At 38.6% G+C, this 16177-nt stretch overlaps 1 protein-coding gene and 1 long non-coding RNA gene across 21 annotated transcripts in view; one reads left to right on the plus strand and one right to left on the minus strand.

Annotated features, from left to right (window-relative positions):
- Positions 1–16177, minus strand: part of gramd1bb (GRAM domain containing 1Bb) — a 183708-nt gene that overhangs the window by 68564 nt on the left and 98967 nt on the right. The window lies entirely within an intron of this gene.
- Positions 1763–15959, plus strand: LOC141378683 (uncharacterized). The gene is made up of 4 exons (XR_015515416.1): positions 1763–1859; positions 2638–3254; positions 9557–9630; positions 14781–15959. It is a non-coding gene; the product is annotated as an uncharacterized LOC141378683 (long non-coding RNA).

A 16177-nucleotide genomic window follows, 5' to 3' on the forward strand; every position in this document is an offset into this window, starting at 1 on the left:
TATTAATAATAATTATGAAAACAATTTTTAAACTCTGACTTAATTTTAATGTATTTTAATAAAACGTTAATCTATTAATAACCCTAAGGAGCATTTATAAAGAGCATGCTCTTTATAGTACATTACATTGCAGTTTAAATCAGTTACGTTTACTTATATTGCCAGCAAATTGACTTTAGTATAGACTACAGTATAATTTTATATAAAAAAAGGGTCACACTTCATTTTAATTCTCGATATTAACTACTCGCTATTTTACTATGACTTTTACCCATTTGTTTCTTATTAATAGTTATTATGGTAATAGTCGGGTTGCATCAGAGGTGAGGATCCAAATGCAGTTTATTAAGAGAATCGTCAGGCAGGCAAAGGTCAAAACAGGGACAGACAGGGACAGGCAGATAATCCAAAAATGTATCCAGAGTACAGGCAAATAGTAAAGACAAGCGGCAAAACAACATAAACGGTAAATCAAAGGTCAAAACACGACAAGGCAAGACTTTGTTATGCTTACTTACAGTTTACAAGCAATGATGTATGTGCTGTGTTTATAGTGCCTCTGACTATTCCTGAAGAGCTTCAACTGTGCGTGTTTGCAATCAAGAGCAATCTGGGACAGGTGTGTGAGTGAAGTGCTTGATGGGATCTGAAGTTCATTGAAGTGGCAGATTTGTAGTTGTCCAGAGATCTGAAAATGCTAGATCACTAGTGATCGTGATAGGAACATTGAAAAAAAAAAAAAAAAGATGAATTGGATTTACTATTTTTTTAAGGTAAGTAGTTGCAAACAATTTATCTTTCTGCTGAATTTAAACAAACAAACTAAATGTAGTAATATTCAACCTAATTTGTTGTTTAAATTCAGCCCATATAAATAGTGTGCAACCACTTACCTTGAAATACATTTACATTTTACATTTAGTCATTTAGCAGACGCTTTTATCCAAAGCGACTTACAAATGAGGACAAGGAAGCAATTTACACAACTAAGAGCAACAATGAATAAGTGCTATAGGCAAGTTTCAGGTCTGTAAAGTCTAAGAAGGAAAGCATTAGTAGTATTAGTTTTTTTTTTTTTTTTTGGGTATAGTTAGTTTGATATTCAGAGACTAACTATACTAAATATAGTTTGTAAATCCAATAAACATTTTGTAAATCCAATAAACATTTTTTTAGCGTAATAGTTCTTTTTAGAACTGTGTAGGATAGGATTAGAAATGTACTGTAGAACAATAATACAGAATATGTACTTTATGAATACAAATAAACAGCCAATATCTTAATAACAGGACAGTAATAAGACCATAGTGCGCAATGTGAATGAGTCCTTAACCTAAAGTGCTACCAAAAATAATTTAAGGTAACCTAAAAATTAAATATCACTTAATCAACCCAGGCTCAATCTAAGTATGTACCCCTCTTCACATTCCTGTAGAGAGCAAAATATGTACCTGGAGGTATGTTTTTTTGCAGTTTTTGTTTTCACGAATCCACAAATGCTGTTCTCACATAAATCCACTAGAGGGCGCTGTCTACTGACTGACTGACTGACTGACTGAAGAATGGACTGACCCACATTCCTCCTTCCCTTAACCCAACCAACAGTGTTTTCAAAAGCAATCCAGAAACAGAAAAGCCCTTGCAGCAGGGTGGTTTTTACCACGTTTTCAGATGTTACCACATTATCACCCGGTTATTTGCTTATTTAATTTTTTGGCTTCTGTTTTTGTCTTATCTGCTATCTGGAACCGTACTTCGACAGACTCGAACCCCTTCACTGCAGTCAACTCCATTCCACATCATAAGTCTACCAGCATACGCAGCAAGCATCTGGACAAACTGACAACTGCAGAAAAACTGTCCATACAGGACAGGTAAGCGGTCAGCTGGTAAGCACAAAAGTAACGGCGTCATACTGCCCCATAGTGTTTGTTTTAAAGACAAAGAGCAGCCATAAGTACCTCTAGCTACCATGTGCATAGTGGTACGTTTTCAGAATGAGTCTATGTTGCATTAAATACTAAGGTTGTTCGTAAATCATTCTAAACTACAGTTTACATCAATGCCGTTGAGTGTGTGACAGAATCAGACGCTGCTTGTGCTCAGTGCAGATGCACAGCATGAGGTCTCTGTTTATTACACAGCTCTCCGAATGAGCTTAGCACGTTCTGTAGAGCTCGCACTCTTTCCTGGAAAATGCCCACAATTCTCGCACAAAACCCACACATGCCTATTAACTCAACTACTGTATAATGTCATCGAACAGACAGCAACATCAGCCTCTGACACACACCACTGCAGAGAGTCACTGCAAAATCATTAAAAAAAAAGAAGCAAATTCTAAGAAAACACTCAGTAGAATGTAGGGAAACCCTGATGTGCATCAACATGAAGGGTGCTGTAATACACCCGGTCAAATGCGCGCCATACATGACGCATATGTTTTTTGCCTAGTTACAGTCCAGCACAAGTTAAATTTCATGTTTTACACGACATTGTTTAAATATTGTTGGGGAATTCATTGTGTCTTGATGAATTTTCTGATGATTGTATTACTCTCATTTAAATGCTTATTTGAGTGATTTCAGTATTATTAATATTATTATTATCTATTGTATTATTACCCATACCTGTCAGAGGTCTGAGTGAGAGAGAAGATGGTTCAGGCACAGATGCAGGTGTCAGCAAAGTTTATTGAAGCCCACACACTCAAGAGGCAAAAAACTAGCCAACAAAACAATCTTCAAAAAGGAAACTAAAAATTCCTCCGTGATGGAGTTGGCAAAAAAGCCCAAAGTTCACAAAAAACTCAAAACTGAGAAATAAAGTCTCCAAAAACGATTAAATAAAACTACTCCGGAGAGGTTGGAAGAACAGTCTTCAAGAGGGTGCAATACCCTGATACCCGACAGGGGGCGATGAATCCGGCCGCCGTTGACTGGGACAGAATGGCCACGTGGAAGACTGAGGCTTGGAAGCCGGCGAGAGAGTGTTGAGGGCCGGCATGATAGAGACGGGGAGTCAGATGGGCGGCAAAACAAAAACAGACGGGAACAAGCTTGAAGGCAGACGGAGAAAAAACACTTTAGGAAAAATCAACAGGATGACATCAGACACGACAAAACTCACAGGATATACAAGGAACAGGACTAGACCGGGAGATCGCCAGACATGCCGGAAGGGGAAAAACTACGATCTGACACAGAACTACGATCAACGGAGGGATAAATAGGGGGAGAAATCAAGGAAACCATGTGAGTGAAATTAGTTTGATAGACTAATGGAAAGTAATAGAGCAGATGGGTGGGGAAGCGATAGGTAAACAAAGCAGGGTATGAGTGATCAAAACAATACGAGTGAAAGGGAAAGAGTAACACAAAGATCGAACCGGTGATCAGACCGAGATTGTGACAATACCTGTGGCATTATTATCAGGTATGTGTGCTTCGGTTAATAAAAAGTCATTCTGTGTAAATGCAGTTAGACAAGAGAAGATAAATTAGAAGAGCAGCATTAACGTCACAATGAGGGTAGATTTATGGATGCAAGGCCATAAGGACACCTGCGTTTCGTTCTGTAACTCATGATAAGGTGCACCTGCACGTGCGCCCACACTCATTTGTACTGACTTCAAAAAGTTATGACCACTTATGAACTTCAGCTGAACTTACAGTTGACAGCTCAGCGGATAGTGAACAAGATATATTGTCGAGCATTGTTTTTTGGGTGAATCATCACTTTTGAAACAGGAAGGAAAGACCTTAACTGGACATGGGTAAGACCCCTGAAAGACCCTGAGACTTTATTGGTGACGGGCACCTAAGAGAGTTAAGATCCCATTAGCGGAGAAGCTGATGGAGGTGTGTAATGTGTAAATTAGGGTGGAGTATTAAGACACAGAGATGCATTTAAACTGTATGCAAGCCTATGTTCGGCAGACACTCGAACGACCTGTCTCTGTTGTTACTGATGCTGTAACAATAAACTGCTTCTTCTAAAGACTTCGGAGATCTCAGACTTTGTCATTTTTTGAAAAGTTTGACTTAGAGACTTAGAATATTTTTGCAGAGCAGAATCTTTTTTTTCCACAACAATATCAAATTAATTTGCGCGTATTTGTGTGCACATGGGTGTGCTAGTCTGGAAAGGAGGTGTGTTAAAGGGTCACGAAACACCAAAACACATTTTTTGAGCTGTTGACAGTCGTATATGTGTCCCACACTGCTAAAACACTATTAGGACACCTATATTTCACTAAAAAGTGTAAATTGGTTGTTTTTGCGTTATATCAAGCAAATTCGTACTTCCTGTTTGAAACGAATTTTTGAAGCTGCGTCACGGCCATGACATAATAGCGTGTATTCCAGCGTGCAGACTGGGCGTCTGTGCCAGAGTGAGTCTTATTACGTCTTACAGTGTGATGCATTAATGCATGAGTAAGGCTTGGTTCAAACCAATCAGCGCGCTCTATTGTGCAACTTCATTAATATTCATTAGTGTCACCGTGTTTACGCCACAGAGATGCCACGTTGTGTTGGCAAAACAAGCGTGAAGTGTTGCTTTTATAGTTTGCTGCCATTAAGTTTCGTTTTCATTTTCTCTCTGTGAGAACTCAGCTGGATCACGTGTGGATTAACAGTGTACGCGACGCTCGACAACAATAACTTACGTGTCTAAGGAGGAACATTGTTTACCTGAGAGCTGTTCTCATCTGCAAACGCTGAAATCCGGATTCGCTTGTAACGTTAGTTTTCTCTTCATAAAGACGCGGCTCTAGTTGCTGGTGATTGTCCTGTCTCTACAGATTTGGTAAGTGAGCGACCAGTGCTCTTTGTTTATTCAGTTTGTTCGTATCGAATTAAGTTAACTATTGCACTGAGTGCAAACATAGCACCGCATTTTGTGACAGGAATAACACACGCGGCTTTCTGACGCTATCTGCCATGTGCATCTAAGTTTCCGGGAAATGCAGGGTTTTTTTTCTCTTATTCGCCGTGCGGTATCAAACATTGCATGAAAAATACACGCTTAAAGCAGATCCTCGAATCAAATATCACGTTTGTCGCGAGGGGCATGAATGAATTCCCTGAATGAAAGAGCCAAACTGCAGTTAAAGTCCAACATTTAATAATTTGGCAAATAATTCAACTTCAGATGTCCATGTAGGTTAAACACCATCACTTTCTCATGTGTGTGTATTTTGACTGAAACTCGCGCGCGCCCAAATAGACACTCCCACACCATCCCACTTTAGTTCCTCCGACACTCTCCCCTAAACAGAGCTGGACACGCTCACTTTGCTGACTTTTTCCAAAGTAGAGGTGTGAAAACACCCTGCTGAAACGAGGGGGTTTCATGGCCCTTTAAGGTGCATTGTTTGTGTATTGCTATTTTGAGGCAAATGAAATAAACTGTGCTGGTCTAAAGTTAATTGCGCAGGGTTTTATTTGCTATTTAAAGAATGTGCTAGTTATGCACATATGAGGGTCTAAAACACAAGTACACATTGCTTAATACACACACAGGGATGTACAGCAGTATACAAATATATTAAACCCAGGCTCATTCTGAAAATGTATCCCTATATACATTTCTGGAGAGCGCCAAATATGTTCCAGGATATACATTTGTTTGCAGCTTTTGTGAATCCACCAGAGGCTGCTGTCAACTGACTGATAGACCAACTGACCTGGCGACCCACTTCCCTAAACCCAACAGTGTTTTATAAAGCAATCCAGAAAAAGAAAAGCACTCATCTGATTGTTGACATGTTTTCAGATTTTACCACATTTTCACCCTGTTATTTACTTTTTTGTTTTATTTTTTGGCTTCTGCTTTTCACTTACCCACTTTCTGGAGCTGTTCTTTGCCGGACTCAAACCCTGTTGTTGTGGTGAACTCCTTTCTGTGTCTCAAGTCCACTGACATATGCGGTGATCCATTGGAAAAACTGGTAACAGCAGGAGAGCCGTCCATAGGAAGGTAAGCGGTCAGCTGGTAAGCGCGAAAAGAAACAGCGTCATACCGCCCTGTAGTGTTCGTTTTTAAAAAATGAAATGCAGCCATAAGTACCTCTGGCTACATAATTTGTGATCTCCAGAAATGTATACAGGGCTACATTTTCAGAATGAGCCTATATTGAATATATTTAAATATATATAAAAATAAAGGATTAAAAAAAATTATATATATATATATATATATTTTTTTTTTTAACATAAATACAAACATAAATATAAAAACCTTCCTCCTTTTATGCATTCTTCACCTCAAGGAGGCCTCTGTTGTAGACAGTTTAACCTTGACATATTCTTGCAAATAAAGCGTTCAGATTTCCCGCTTACAACGTCCACCATGTAAACAGCGAATATCGACCACAATTGACTTTTAAAAAGAATGAGGTAAGGCTCTAATTGCTTTAATACAAATTAGGCCCAAAACCAACATAGGCTCAATGTGAAAAATAGTCCTATATATGTTTTTGGAGATCATGAATCATGTAGCTGCATTTAGTTTTTAAAAGAAACGCTACGGGCCGGCATGACGTCACTCCTTTTCGCGCTTATCAGCTGACCGCTTACCTCCGTATGGATGGCTTTCTCGCTGTTACCAGTGGATTGCTTTTTAAAACTGTCAGTTGGGTTAAGGGAAGTGGGTGGGCGGGTCAATCTGTGCTTTTTAAAATACTATTGGTGGGCTTTAGGGAAGGAGAAGATTGGGTCAGTCGATCGATCAGTCAGTCAGTCATCAAGCCAGTCAATCAGTCAGTAGACAGCGACTCTGGTGGATTTACATGAGAACAGCAGGCGTGAACGCCACTCACAAGAGAAATTTGAGATCTGAAAAAGCGTACACAGCAGCCTCTGGTGGATTCGCGAAAAACAAAACCTGCAAAAAAACATAGCTCCTAGAACGTATTTGGCGGTCTCCAGAAATGTATATACAGGTAGGTTTTCAGAATGAGCCTGGTCTGCCCAAAACACACCCATAACTCAATAGTAGAATAAGGACAACACTTTTAGAGTATGAGCTAGGTGCACAGACCATTTTACCCATTCTTAAAATAATTTGGACACACTGTGTTTCTGCGCCATGTGCTTTAGACTTTGTGCTTAGATTGTTAAAAGAGTCAGAAGTGTGCTATGCACTAAAAAAATATAATTTAAAAAATATGACAAAATCACTGATTTAACATACAGTAAATACTGTACACAAATTAATATAAAAAAATGCATGGATTAAAATCTGGTATGAACTGATCTTTAATGAGATCAAAACACACTAGTCTATATGTCTTAAAAACTAAACCACAGAGTATTAAAGAGACACAATGGTTCAATGGCAGTACAGAACACTCAGCAACCACACATCTGTTAAATTTGGTTTGGAGAATATTGTCAGTGTGCAGCAGTAGTGTGTGTGTGTGGTGCTGATTGGACAGCTCCTCACTGTATGGCATCAGCACACACTACATCCTACATTAAAAGCCCTGCCAATTAAGCCATTTACTATGCAATGGTTTGTTTATTTATTTCCCTTTTGTATTGTTTTCTGTTTCTGTTGTTTTTGATTTGCTTTTACCAGCATTACATTTCACTGTCTTTTGTCTTTATATCCATCTATATTGGCACTGGCCACTCAAAAACCGTTCGGAGACTGTGAGAAAAATGGTTCACTTTTACTCAAGTAACATTAAATTGGAGATGGCCTCACCTCAAGAAGGTCGATGGTTCTAGTCTACAAAGACATGCGCTATAGGTGAATAATGTAAGTATATGGGTGTTTCCCAGTACTGGGTTGCAGCTGTAAGGGCATACACTGTGTAAAACATATGCCAGTTCATTACGCTGTGGTGACCCCTGATAAATAAGAGAAAAAGCCGAAAGAAAATTAATGAATGAACATTAAATTGATCAAAAGTAACAGTTATGTAGACAGTTATGGCGTTAAGAACTTTCAAAGAAGACAAAATTATTATTGCCTCCTACATGAAGAAGCACAGCTATTTTCAACATTATTCATAAAAAGGAATTTTTCTTGAACAGAAAATTGGCCTATTAGCATGATTTCAGAAGAAATAGGCCATGCTAATAGGCCAATCATGCTAACAATGCCAAAAATAAGCTTTGATCAAGTTTTTGGATATTTTCATTCAGAATAATATTTATTTTCAAAACAATACTATTTACACATTTTTATATTTGACCAATTTAATACAGTTCTTAAGCTCAAGAAACTTCTTTAAGCAAAAACAAAAGCATTGTATGACATACACTCACCGGCCACTTTATTAGGTACACCTTCTAGTACCAGGTTGGACCCCCTTTTTACCTTCAGAACTGCTTTAATCCTTTATGACATAGATTCAACAAGCTGCTGGAAATATTCCTCAGAGAATTTGGTTCATATTGACATGATCGCATAACGCAATTACTGCAGATTTGTCGGCTGCACATCCATGATGTGAATCTCCCGTTCCACCACATCCCAAAGCTGCTCTATTGGATTGAGTTCTGGTGACTGTGTAGGCCATTTGAGTACATTGAACTCATTGTCATGTTTCAGAAACCATTCGGAGATGACTAACGCTTAAAAGTCACTTAATAATCATTCTAATCCTCGGTTTGAACTGCAGCAGATTGTCTTGACCATGGCTGCGTCCGAAACCACATACTTCTATACTATATAGTACGCTAAAATCAGCATGCGAGGAGAGTAGTATGTCCGAATTCATAGAATTCAAAAATCAGTACCTTGAGTACCCAGGATACCCTACTACTTCCGGCGTGTTTCTGAAGTGCGCATCCCATGCACGCTGCGCTATTCCATGATGCCCCGCATGAGAATTCATGAATGGGAGTGAAGTGATGCAACTGATGCAGGTAGGTCAATTGACCATGACAAAATGGCAGATGTTGTACGTCCGAATTAAATTAATACTTTTCGCATTCATACAGTATGAAACGAACTTTTCTGACGACTGAGTAGTCAGTTTAAATTGAAATACAGTACCTACTGAGTAGTAGGCGGTTTCGTACACAGCCCATGTCTATATGTCTATATGCATTAAGTTGCTGCCATGTGATTGGTTGATTAGAAATTTGCATTAACGAGCAGTTGGACAGGTGTCCTAATAAAGTGGCTGGTGAGTGTGACTCTGGACTACATAACCAGTTATGTGGGTCAATTTTATAAATATATACACTTTCTATTGATGAGCGTTTTGTTTATGACATGCTGGACAATATCATTAGAAAACCTAAGAATTCAAAAAGAAAGTTGAAATATTGAAAGAATTACTTTAAAACTGTCCAAATAAAGTGCTTAGCAATGTAAATCACTAATCAAAAATTAAGTTTTGATTTATTTACAGTACAAAAGATACAAATTGTCTTCACAGAACATGATCTTTACTTAATAATCTAATGATTTTTGGCCCCAAAAGAAGACCCCATCATTTAAAATGTATTGTCGGCTTTTCCACAAATAAAACTTAAAACTTAAGCCTGGTTTAACACTGCCTCTCTCTCATCCCTTCTCTCTTTCTCTCTTCTAGACACACCCTGCCTGAGGGACCATTGTGGATTATTTTTAGAGCTGTATAGGTTGATCAGTGCTGGCCAATCAGAGGTGAGCATTGGTTGTCAGCTGACCGGGTGACTGTCACACCAGGTCAGTGTCACAGTGAGGATGTGTGGCGGCACACGCTAATAAACAAACACACACATGCACACTTGTACAGCTATCTTAATGGGGACTTCCCATTGACATAATGGTTTTTATACTGTACAAACTGTATATTGTATCTCCTACCCCTAAACTCAACCTTTACAGTAAGCAAACTGCATATTTAAATTTTCAAAGTACTTAATTCTGTGAAATGTATGAGCCGTTTTTCTCCTGGGGACAAAAAACAGTTCCCACAAGCTCAAAATGTACTGGTGTTGCTATACTTGTGGTGATATTTGGTCCCCACAACGTAAGAAATACAAGATACACACACCTACTGCTCTACCTCTCTTTCTCACTCACTCGCTAATCCCTATGGAAAAATCCCCATGTGGAAGTGTATACACAGCTGAGTGGGCTAAAGGTGAATTAACAACAACAATATTCATTATTCTGCTCAACGGCCAATCAGTGACAGCCCTCATTAACATATTCCGATCTGCTCGGACAGCAGATTCCTGAAAGAGCGATGCTTTTGAAGTGTGTCTCTGTGGCATTTTCACATCAGTAAGAGATTCAGAGTCTCAGAGAGAAACACTGATGGACTCCATGAACTCTGAAAAAACAGCACCACAAGCGAAGCTCACTAAATGAATGTTACTCATGCTTCGGGATTTCATGAATAATGCAGCAAATGACGTTGTTTCTGATGGGTTGATGACTAACTTTCTGAACAACAGCAACGTAGAACATTCAAATCAATGCAGAGAAAGTCGATTATGCAGTCATTTATCACTTATTCATTCATTTTCCTTCAGCTTAGCCCCTTATTTATCAGGGGTCACCACAGAGGAATGAACCACCAACTATTCCGGCAAATATTCCGGCAAATGGACAATTCCGGCAATAGTCAAACTACTCTGGCATATGTTTTATCAGCATAGCAGTGGTAGTAAAATCCGTTTCAGTCATCCAGAAACATGGATTCTCCTACCACTGCTATGCTGATGATACCCAGCTATACACTGCAAAAAATACTTTTCTTTCTTAGATTTTTTGACTTGTTTCTAGTCCAAATATCTAAAAGTTCCTAAATCAAGAAGATTTTTCTAAACAAGCAAAACATATTGCCTTGTTTTGAGAAATATTATGTCAATATTAAGTCAGTTTTTCCTTAAAACAAGCAAAATAATCTTCCAATGGGGTAAGCAAAATAATCTTACGTCAAAAGAAAAAACAAGACTAATTTGCTTACCCCATTGGCAGATTATTTTGCTTGTTTTAAGGAAAAACTGACTTTATATTGGCATATTATTTCTCAAAACAAGGCAATATGTTTTGCTTGTCTAAAAAATGCTTCTTGATATAAGAAATTTTAGATATTTAGACTAGAAACAAGACACAAAATCTAAGCAAGAAAAGCTTTTTTTGCAGTGTACCTCTCTTTTCACCCTGATGATCCCTCGGTTCCGGCTCACATCTCAGCCTGCCTGTCAGACATTTCACACTGGATGAAAGATCCAGCTTAACCTCGCGAAAACGGAAATGCTTGAAGTTTCTGCCAACCCGACTCTACAGCATAACTTTTCAATCCAGATGGATGGGGCAACCATTACTGCACCAAAACAGTGAAAAGCCTTGGAGAAACGATTGATGACCAACTAAACTTCTCTGACCACATTTCTAAAACTGCTCGATCGTGCAGATTCGCACTCTATAACATCAGAAAGGTCCGACCCTTCCTATCTGAACATGCAGCTCAACTCCTTGTTCAAGCTCTTGTTCTCTCCAGACTGGACTATTGCAACTCTCTACTAGCCGGGCTCCCAGCTAGCTCTATCAAACCTCTTCAGATGCTTCAGAACGCAGCAGCACGAGTGGTCTGTAATGAACCTAAAAAAGCACATGTCACTCCGCTGCTCATCCGTTTGCACTGGCTGCCAGTTGCTGCTCGCATCAAATTCAAAGCTCTGATGTTTGCTTACAAAGCGATTTCTGGCTGCTCTCCTTATCTGCTCTCACTTCTGCAGATTTATGTGCCCTCCGGAAACTTGCGTTCTGTGAATGAACATCGCCTCGTGGTTCCATCCCAAAGAGGGAAGAAATCACTTTCCTGAACTCTGCCCAGTGGGTGGAATGAACTCCCTAACTGCATCAAAACGGCATAGTCACTCGCTGTCTTCAAGAAACGACTAAAAACTCAACTATTTAGTCTATACTTCACATAATAATCTGCAATTGCCTCTCTGGCTATACCACTAACAGTACTCAAAAAAGAAAAAAAATTACTAATGTTTTGCTTCTTACACTTTCTTTCCATACCTGAAACTTGCCTACAGCACTTCTTCATTGTTGCTCTTATAGTTGTGTAAATTGCTTCCTTGTCTTCATTTGTAAGTCGCTTTTGATAAAAGCGTCTGCTAAATGACAATGTAAATGTACACAGCAGATGCCCTTCCAGCCGCAAACACCCACAAACTCTAATATTTACACACAGTCTCATGCACTACGACCAATTTTGTTTACCAAATTCACTTATATCGCATGACTTTGGACTGTGGGGGAATCAGAGCACCCAGAGAAAGCATTTGAATAAAGTCAAATGCTGTACAATATCCCTAAAAAATCTTTCTAAAAGCCCCATTTGCCGATATAGAAACATTTCTGATTATCAGTGGAGAGATTTTTGAACCGTCCCTTTATATTGGCATGAACAGCTCTCTGTGATTTGGTCTCTTCATTTGTTTTAAATCTCTTGCGATGGTGTCTCCTCAGTGTGTGAATCAGTCATCCTCCTCTTCACTGTCAGCACTTTCCTCCCCTCATCATTGTAGACTGTTCGTTTACATTCACAAGGTCACCATGACTGTTGTGTAGAAGCATCAACTTGTGAAAGAGGCTGTGCTTGAACAGATGCTCTCTCTTTCACACACAATTGTCAAATAACACCATCCAGTAGATAAATGTTCAGAAGACAAATGCCGAATAGAGAGGAACAAGTCACTTAGAGGTGTGAACCTACACTGGTCTCATGGTTCGTTACGATTATCATGCCATCGATTCGGTTCCATTCGATATCTAGGTACGTCACTGAGGGGGTGGTGGGGGGGATTAGGGGTTGGGTGATCCAACACAAGGATTCTCAAACTTTTTTATTCCGGGACCCACCTAGGCAAGTATTCAATTTCAAGACCCACCATAATATTTTAATATGGAAAAATGGGTAAAAAAAATGTCTCCATTCAAAGCAGTCAAAAATATATGGTGTGCGGCTTTTTGGATTTTGCGATTTGATATGCACAAAATGAGGCTCAATGTGCTTTTTGTGGGATGCTGGCTGTAACTGTGATCATTTTTTTGTTGAAAAAGACACTCTTCTTTTTTCAGAAGAGAATATGATCAACCTTTGATCAAGCCCCGGGATTATGATCAAGCCCCGTCACATCGCAGTAAACTCCACTGCTAGTGTAGTCATAAGAAACTAAACAGTTTTTGATCGACTACTACAAGCTGGGAAAACGTCAGATAAATATGCCAATGCAATTAACGTTATAGCTGAACCGATCTAATATTTACACATTTGCTTGAGGAAGGAATGATGGGGTAATTACATTACTATTACGATTTTCCATAGCATCTATGCCCTTCCATAACATTAGCTGACGTTAAAACTAACAGATAGCACTATAGCTATTTATTGATTAGCAATCTATCAATGTTGGGATGTAAAAAATATTGGACAACAAATAGCTTCAAATGATAGAATACATAGCAAACATTAGAAAATATTGACAATACAATAAAAGGTTTAGCCTATTAAAGTCAATGGCCTATCCAGAAATAAATAAAGCTATAAAATCGACTTCACTTTTAATTGTATTTGCATATTGATTAAAGTTACTATAGTTATTTCGTGAAGAGCAGCAAATGAATCTCTCATTGTGTTTTGTTTGATAACAGAGGTGTCAATGTAAGAATGCTCAGATCTATAATGAAGCATTCGACTACTTTAATAGCTGTTTGTGCCCATTTAAGAGAATATAAGTAGTGTTTAAAATGAAACACGCAGGACGGAGCAAAAAACAAAAACAAACAAAAAAAACACAAACAAAAAAAAGCACTTTTGCGACGGTCCCTTACTGAGAGCTCTGCTCTGCGCGAGGTCTAACGGCGAGAGCTCAAACGGAGCAGTGCTTGTAATGTCGAGCGAAAAAAAAAAGAAAAAGACAGCTGTGAAACATAACCAGCTTTGTCTTTTTGTAGGAAACACACTTTAGATATTTTTAGGGTAAGAGGTTTTTAAGTTATTGGCGTCAATCGTACTGGTTTTGATTCACCGCAATGTAAATAGCTGCAGCTACAGTATGTGACGTTGCGCGACCCACCTTTGTTCACTGTGCGACCCACTAGTGGGTCGGGACCCAAAGTTTGAAAACCCCTGATCTAACAAGCAGTCTGTTTAAACACACACACAGCACCAAGCAAGCGAAACACAGCATCACGCTCTCTCTCATTCCCACACTAATCAAAATTAATCACATGCATTAACACGCTAATTTTGACAGCCCTAAATATAAATAAAAAAAATCTCAAATACATGCATGTGTGTGTATTTATGTATGCATAATAACACATGTAGGGGTGTCATGGTGGCGCAGTGGGTAGCACGATCACCTTACAGCAAGAAGGTCGCTGGTTCGAGTCCCAACAGGACCAGTTGGCATGACAGTGTGGCATTTGCATGTTCTCCCCTTGTAGGCGTCGGTTTCCTCCGGGTCCCTTACAAGTCCAGAGACATGTTCTATAGGTGAATTGGGTAAGCCTGTCCGTACTGTATGTGTGTGAATGAGTGTGTATGGATGTTTCCGGCATCCTCTGCATAAAACATATGCTGGATAAGTTGGCGGTTCATTCCGCTGTGGCGACCCCAGATTAACAAAGGGACCGAGCTAAAAAGAAAATGAATGAATGAATGATGAAATATGGGAATACATGAAATTATATTGGACACAATTACATCTGTGATAATTGTTTTATTTAATCTTGTTTTGTATTATTGTTTGAATCATCCTGTATGTTGGATATAAATCTTATGTTTTTTTTTTAAACAGGAAGCTGAGTTTCCATGGAGACTAATGGGCCCCTGAAAGCACTGGAGTCACAGGCCCCATGACAGCCACTTCAGGGCCACATGCAGGGGCCGATTATACCATGAGGACAAGCAGCAGTTATTCTGAGCTGATTTCTGTCACTCACTCAGCAGTGATAATGAACACACACATACACACACACACACACACACACATACAGAGCGGTGGGAGCAGTACAGTGTGTGACGCATTTCCTGTGATTATATCATGTGCGGCAGGTACATGATGTTCTCTAATGTCAGTGTGCGCTTGTTTTTATATCATAGTGGAGAGTTAAACCTGAACGTACACTGTGGGGACCAAAATTGAGGTAAAATGCTTATAAATCACACAGAAGCAAGTATTTTGAAAATGAAAACATGCAGATTGTTTCCTGTGAGGATTGAGTTTAGGGGTAGGGGAGAGAAACTACGGTTTGTATAGCAGAAATATCAATATATAAATGAGAGTGCCCATTGGGATATAAAAACAAGTCCGTGTTTATTGTATGTGTGTGTGAGACAACTGCTGTATGAAACTGACCGAATGCACTGAATGTGTGTGGTCTTCAAATGCTGGTCAGTCAAGCAGGATGTGCCCTCTGCTGGTGCACATGGGGAACTAAAGAGCACCGTGGGCTATTTTATGGGCTATTTTATATATAAAATAGATATAAAAAATAGATAATAGCAAGACAAACCTGTTTTGAGTTGTAGATGTCTGGATATGGATTGGTTAAATTATAGTCAACATTTTAGGTTGATCAAATGAAGAATATTCATTCGATAGAGTTATTATTTCATTAATGCTATGAAGGAATCATTTTGAAAAAAGGGGGAACACCATTAAATATCAAATTCCAATTGATCTTGATAAAAAAAATCTAAAGTCTGATGACTGTTATGGAATAATATAATTAGCAAACCTGAAAAAAAGTAAACATTTTTACTAGTTTTCTGTTTCAAACACTAAGATTGCAAGAATGAATAAAGTAGCAGAGCAAGTTTAGATTTCGGTAGATTTTTTGCCCATTACTGAGCATATATTTTAATTCAGCTTTAATTTTTAGGGTCTTTAAATCTTAAAAAAAAATCTTGCCTTTATCCCTTGCCTTTATTTTCTAAAAAAAAAAAAAAAAAAAAAAAAAAAAAAAAAAAAGAACCGATTTTAAGTCTAATAACTAAAACGGGTTCAGTTCTATAAATATTCATCATGAAACATTACAGTGTATAAGGTCAGTGTATACCTGCACTGTATAAAGACCCACATGCTTCATCATGATTTGGATTAGAGGTGGGAACCACAGTTTAACACACAACACAATATTATCATGGTATTTTTCCCTCATAATGATAGATCACACATGTTACGATACGATA

This window comes from Danio rerio, chromosome 18 (assembly GCF_052040795.2).
Source record: "Danio rerio strain M-AB ecotype USA chromosome 18, GRCz13ab, whole genome shotgun sequence".
Lineage (NCBI taxonomy): Eukaryota > Metazoa > Chordata > Actinopteri > Cypriniformes > Danionidae > Danio > Danio rerio.